Source organism: Curcuma longa, chromosome 13 (assembly GCF_044706935.1).
Source record: "Curcuma longa cultivar G26 ecotype Majalengka, Jawa Barat chromosome 13, ITB_CL_G26_1.1, whole genome shotgun sequence".
NCBI classification, from domain to species: Eukaryota; Viridiplantae; Streptophyta; class Magnoliopsida; order Zingiberales; family Zingiberaceae; genus Curcuma; species Curcuma longa.
In genome coordinates, this window is record NC_133873.1 from 6,353,969 (window position 1) to 6,361,421 (window position 7,453).

At 33.6% G+C, this 7,453-nt stretch overlaps 1 protein-coding gene across 1 annotated transcript in view; it reads left to right on the forward strand.

Annotated features, from left to right (window-relative positions):
- The window catches only part of LOC141843956 (uncharacterized), a 58,775-nt gene that overhangs the window by 29,067 nt on the left and 22,255 nt on the right, over positions 1 to 7,453 (forward strand). The gene's annotated exons all lie outside the window — the stretch shown is intronic.

Genomic DNA, 7,453 nt, shown 5'->3' on the forward strand with positions numbered 1-7,453 from the left:
TATACGGCAATAAGCATAGACTTTAAAGCTAGCTCTAATGAACAAGAAAAAGAAAACAATTAAGAAAAAGAAATGGAATGAACAAAGTGAGGGGTCCTAAAGTGAATGAGAAGGCAAAGAAGACCTCAAATGAGGTATTACCAAATGAATTTTTGTACAAAATTGAAAGGTGGTCAAATGCCATAGAATTATGGAACACGATGACCAACCTTAATAAACAATTCAGGTTGAATCGATTATCTATAGGATTAGTCAGTTCAAAAAATTAGATACTGAATTATTAAAAAAAAAGACCGACCTTAATAAACAACCCTTGCAAGCACAAGAAAACCTTCAAGTGTTGAATTGAATGAAGATAAAAAAAACAGAGTGGATGAGAAAATTGAATAGGAGGAACCACAAGTCAAATGGGAAGAAAAAGTAGTTCATAATTTGATTGTGGATAGAATTGTGAATAGTGAAGATGAGAGATCATTTCCATCTTGTAAATCCTTGGAAAATGAAGGCTCATACTTCTCCTCCATAAGTGAACCCATTACAAGAGCACAAGATCAAAAGGAAGAATCAAGTTCTAGAACCTTGAATTAAGAAGATACTCATAATGAAGAGTGATCAGGACTTATATAGTCAAGTTCCTTAGTTTAAAATTGTGAAGCCAACACAAAAAAAGATATCATATATTTCAAATACAATGAAAGGGACACCTCAAGGCACTCAAGAAGAATATAAGCAAATGCTTTAGGTGCGATGAGAGTGGACACCTCAAGAGGGATTACCATATATCCAGAAGAAGGAAGAGAAAAAGAAGGAGAAATCAAGAAGAACATTAAGTGTTTAATGTTGCAACAAAAAGAACACTATAAAGAGTCAATTGTTAGAGCAATCGTGCTCTTAGTGATCAAGATCAATCATGGTTTTTGTTTTTTACATAAAAAGTTCAAATTAAGATTATATTTACATCTAACATGTATATGAAGTCGTGTGAAGACTTGGTTAAAATACACATGGAGAGTTGGTGAGACCAACGTTGAAAATGACTCGATGTTTATAGATAAGAAAAGGATTTTATGGGATATCTAATAGATTGAAGTTCATGGAGCAGTTAAGTAAGAGGAGGCAAATTATGTAGGCGAAGTATGAACGATGACAAATGAGTGAGTCGAGGATTCAATGCATCTAAGGGATGTTGGTGTAATCGACCAAGGTCAAGGTTGACCAAGTTGACCATGCTCAAGTTGACTTGAGTTGGAATTTCGATGTTTGATCAATATGTTAATTGGTCGAGATGTCAAGTAGGTCAAAGTTGACTGAAAATTTGACAGTTAATCAATATATTAAGTTGGTTAAGCAAAAAATCAAGTAGATTAAAATTGATCGGATACTTGATAAGATATGAAAAGTCTAAGTGGGTCGTGATCGACCAGATACGTAGCAGTTGAAAGTCCAATGTAGAGTTGACACGAGATAAAAAGTTCAAGTGGATCACGCTGCTAGATTTGAGAGGTGTCCTAAGATAATCATCTTAGATTTTATATTATTTATTAGAGAAATAAAATCACTATTTGAGTATATATTCTCTAATTATTTGATTTGATCTTAAACTCAATTACTGATATCCACAATATAATACATAGAATGAGAGAAATTATGATTGAATCACAATTAGTGGGTATTTCTACATGTGCAATTATGTACGTATTGAAACATTCTCTTATCGATGAATTGATGAGATTGAATATCATCAATTTTGTGAGACTAGCATATGTTAGACTCAATTTTACTAAGCAGTTGATCCTCACTGGCTGAAAGTATTGGGATGTTAAGAGTTAATATATTGATGTTGGTTAAGGGTAACTAGTTTATTAGAAGTGACCTGTCATGAGATTTTATATGGTTCTAATGAATGCCTATGAAGATCACATTGCAACTCGAGTGTATGGAAACTTATACTTTGACATCTTAAGCAAGCGTCTCTATGGAGGTGTTGACCCGGGATGATTGGATATAAACCGAAGTGCCCGAAGGTATTTGAGTAGCCAACAGAGGATTCACTACTCCTTTAATTAGAAGATGTATACCCTTTGACCACTTATTAGGATTGTTACTTATAAGTTTTTAGTCAAAGTAATAACACGTTAAGAGGATGATCCTCTTGGACAGTTTTTTAAGTAACTTAAATCCACAGAACAAGGAAGTATAGCTTGGACTAGGTGTGACGTAGTCAGCCTAGTGAGGACTGATATATAAATCATGTCTCAAGCTAAGCGGGTATAAGATAGTGAAGGAATAGAGGCACGATCAATCGTAGCTACTGAAGGATTTAGAAGTGATTCTAGAATTAAATTTATGTATGTAAATTATTTGCATTACATAATTAAATTCATCTCTCTTATGTATGCTCAATTGTGTATTTCTAGGTTAATAGGATCAACATCACTTTTTTGAATTTTCACTCGATTTTGAAAATCAATAAACTGACTAGACCGAATTTCTTGGACTGGCTTCGAAACCTAAGAATTGTTCTCAAGGATGAGAAGATAGCTTATGTCCTCGATGAGCCTTTTTCCCCGAGACTAGCTAATGATGCAACATCAAATCAAAGGTTGGTCCATCAAAAAATACGACTGATTCTGAGCATGCCAGTTGCATTATGCTAGCCTTAATGTCCCCATAATTGCAAAAACAACATAAGTATACAGATGCTCATATGATTGTTTACCATCTTCGTGAGCTGTTTGATGAGCAAGCTAGATTCGAAAGGTTCAAGATCACTAAGTTTCTCTTTCGCTTAAAGATGTAAGAGGGGTCATCTGCAGTACAATTTGTACTAAAGATGAATGGCTACATTAAGCGATTGGGATCACTTGGACTTATCATGGATCATGAATTAAATATTGGCTTAATTCTATATAGTTTGTCTGATAAATATTCGTAGTTTGTAATGAACTATCAGATGAATCATCTTGAATTCACGATTCCATAGCTGATCAACATGCTCAAAATAGTAGAGCAATCTGTTAAGAAAAAAAATAGAAAGTTGTGATGGTGATTGACTCTACAAAAAAAGTTTCTAAGAAGAGGAAATCAAAGGATCAAGCTAAGGGAAAGAAAAAGGCTAAGAAAAAAGAACTGACACCAAAGGGGCATGTCACCATAGTGGTAAGATGGGGCACTAATGAAGAAACTGCTAGATTTATCTTAAGTCCATGAAGAAGAAGGCATCCGATGCCCCATCTCCTTCGAGCGTGCTCAAAGAAATGATCGATTAACTTTCTACATGTGGCATTGTCGCCTTGGTCATATAAGAAAGAAATGCATGTCCGAGTTACACAATGTGGAATTTTGGATACATTTGAATTGGATTCATATGATATATTTTAAGTGATGACAATCTTACAACTATTTGGTCTTGACTTTTGAATTTTATGTAAAATTCTAGGTTAGACCGACGCTTACTGTCCCCATAAAGAGAGCACGTCATCACTCATTCCTCTCAAGAGAGTTTACCCCCCCCCCCCCCCCCCCCCCCCCCCCCCCCTTCCCAGTCTTTGGTCTGACATGATCTTGGTCCTCCAGACCATATCAAGTCCCTCCACCTAGTGTCTCTCCTCCTATTAAGATTTTCTTGCCTAGTCATAGTCCAACTGAACCATTAGGATTTTCCCTTGCCTAGCCATAGTCCAACTAACCCACTAGGGCTTTTCCTTGCCTAGCCATAGTCCAGCTAACCCACTAGGGGTTTTCCTTGCCTGAGCCCTAGCTAGGACTTTTCTAGTTGTGCTACCTACACACTTGGTTAACCTTGTTAGATTACAACATAATTTAACTTTGAGCCTTTACCATAATCAAAACGTAGGTTCGATTATCTGGTGCCCCTTGCACCAACAATGAGAACTATTGCATTTTTAAAACTATACCCAAGTTCTCATGGAGCAGCAGTGATCTTTATTGAGACATTACAGTCCAATCCTACAATGTGTTCTTTTCAAAGAATAACCTAGCATTAGCACAATAATTTGATGAATTCATTCATATAACATCTGTTGTATTTGAGAGGTGCCCTAAAGCAATCATCTTAGATATTGTATTATTTATTAGATAAATAAAATTATTATTTGAGTATACATTCTTTATGTATTTGATTTGATTTTAAACTTAATTAATGAGGTCCATAATGCAATGCGTAGTATGAGAGAATTTGTGATGGATCATAATTAATGGGTGTCTCTACATGTGTAATTATATATATATTGAAATATTTCTTAGTCAATGAATTGATGAGACTAGCATATGTTAGAATCCTTGATTTTACCAAGCAGTCGATCTTCATTGGCTGGAAATATTGGGATGTTGAGAGTTAACATATGGATGTTGGTTAAGGATAATTAGTTCATTTGAAGTGACCTGTCATAAAATTTTATGTGGTTCTATAAATGTCTATAAAGACCTCATTGCAGTTTAAATACAAGTTTCCTTCGACTTGAGGTATTCAAGCCATCTTGATCATGAAGACTTATACTTTGACATCTCAAACAAGCATCTCTATAGAGGTGTGGATCTGGGATAATTGGGTATGAGTCGAAGTACTCGAAGGTGTTTGAGTAGTCAATAGAGGATTCACCACTCCTTTAATTGCCCTATGACTACTTGTCAAGATTGTTACTCATAAGTCTTTGATCAAAGTAGAAACACGTCAAGAGGATGGTCCTCTTGGACAATTATTTTTGAGTAACTTGAATCCGCAGGATAAAAAATTATAGCTTGGGTTAGGTGTTATGTAGTCAACCTAGTGGGGACTGACACATAGACCATATCCTAAACTAAGCAGATATAAAACATGTGAAAGGAAAAGAGATACGATCAACTGTAGCTGCTGAAAGATTCAGAAGGGATTATGGAATCAACTGTGATTTTCTGATTAATTGAGAGTCATGATCTACTACTAGGTATCACTCATGATCAATCTATAATTAATAGTTAATTATGGACGATCAATATAAATCGAGAACCTATAAGGTCACATGCACTATGAGTTTCTTCAAAAAATATAAAATGAGTTTAAGAATTGGATCTTAGATCGAGAGAGATTGAGTTCGATTAGATCAGACGAAGGGCAAATGTGAAAATTATTTTATCAAAAGGGAAGAATGGGTAGGTCACGTCTTTTGAAGATAAAATGGGCCCTCTTTGATTTAATTATAAATCAAATTGGTTTGATTTAAATTAAAGGTAGTTTGATTTTGAACCAACCCAGTTTGGTTGTGAACCAAACCTGAGGCTAACAGATTGGAGTTTAGTTTAATAGATTCTATTTTCTTTAACCAACCAAATTCGTTAAACATCTATAAATATAACTAAACTCTATAGAGATTAAAAAAAATCAAATTGTTAGGTTTTAAATCAGGCACCTAAACCTCCTCTCCTTCTCCTTGCCACCGCCCAACACAAGAGTTTCTTCTTGTGTTGCCACCGCCCACCTTGGAGGAGGGCTTGTTACCACTGGCCATTGAGGGACTTCCAAAGCTCACCACCGGTCCTTAATCCTCTTAGGATCAGTAGCTCCTAAGGGTCGGCCATTTCAGAGCCAAAGGAAGTTACAACCGGCAATGGAAGCAAGGAACACAAGGAGAAGCAATAGTTACTTCTCTATCGAAAGGTATCACTTCTTCCTTTCATTTTAGTTTTTGTTTCAGGGCAATTGTTGTCGTTGAAACAACCATATCATATAGGTTCATTGTCCCTTCTTGACAGTGAACCATACAACCTTCGAACGGTGGTGTGATCATCTCTGTTCAATCTGATTCATATCGTCGGGTTGCTTCAAGCCGCTGGATACAAAATCGGACCATAGGTCCTCTCTCATATTGCTTGTCTTCCCCCTTCAACTAGTATGAAGCAGAGACACAACATGTGACTTAGGAAATTCGTCTCAAGGAGATCTCAGCTTAGATACGAGTAGAGGCAACCTTTCTCAAGGTTGCTAATTAATGTCGTTTCTACTTTGCATCATCCAAAAGTTATAAATGTGTTTATGTCTTATTTACGAGTATGTTTACATGCGTGTGTTTCCTTAAGTGGGTTTTATGCATTGTCAATGATAAATATTAATTACGTTTCCACTATTACATTTTATATATATAAGAAACTTTGATTAGTTCGTTGTTATGATCTACCTGCATATGAAAACAATGGAGATTTTAGCTTGGAGTGTGTCTTCCATGATAAAAAGTTATATATTTTTTTTACGTATATATCTGATTACTGTTAAAAAATATAAATATTTACTCTTTCAATATATTCGTAGGGTGAATGTATACATGGAACAATAAAACGTCCGATCATGTAAAGAGTGAAACTCATTCTCAAAGAAGGTCATGTATTTGCCATAAAAAAAATATCATTGTTGCAGAGAATCGAATGAAGAATAAGACAACAACAAATAAATACAAGATTAATTTTATTGCAAAAACTCATATATGCCAAATTTTTGATAATACATCATATCGATGATTTATGAATTCAAATCTTTTAGTAAACTAAAGAAGATAGATTTTGTTGATGAGAACATACTTTTTGATAGGTTAATTTATTTTTTTATTCCATGATTAATTGATCGAACATTTTATCTTATAGCTTAAAAATTTTATGAAATATAAAAGTTTAAATTACGCATATTGAAACCCTACAACATCGCATATGTTTAATGTTAACTGACAACCTAACATAATCCTTATAGACTTGGGACTTGGGGACTAACAGTGGTGGTTTTTTTAGATCTTATTTCATTAATTTTATAAAATATACTCCATTATTTAATTATATTAAGATGTGATCATAATTAAATAATAATAATTTTAAACCGTCTAATTTAATTTTTTATATTTCTTAATCTATCTTGCACACAAATTCAAAATATGACATAACATAGAATATGAAAAGATAAACATAAATAACATATTGATATACAATTTTAAATTCTTCAATATTTGAAGTATTAAAATTTATATTATCAAATGAGATTAAAAATATTATAAAAATTAATCCATATTCTTCTAAATTAAATACATCACAAACCCTTAATATATTATTAAACAATTTTTAATTGATCAAGAGTTGACAATCCAATAATATATATATCACACTCATATATAAATTTATTAATGATCACTTCAAATATTAAAACATAATTATTATTTAATCTATTAAAATTTTTAATTAAATTTTATTTATTTTTTTATTATTATTTTTTAATTGTATGAGAGAGTATGATTCTAAAAATCTATTTAGTAGCTTAGTTAAATCATTCTTAATAAAAATTTTCAATTAAAGACCAACCAAACTATGTCAACTGTCCCTTTAACTCGGTCATGTCCAGTAGTGCCATGCTGACTTAACTGACCGAGTTGAGTCCCGAACACGTTAGCTTGACTTGAGGAGGGGGGGCCAATGATAC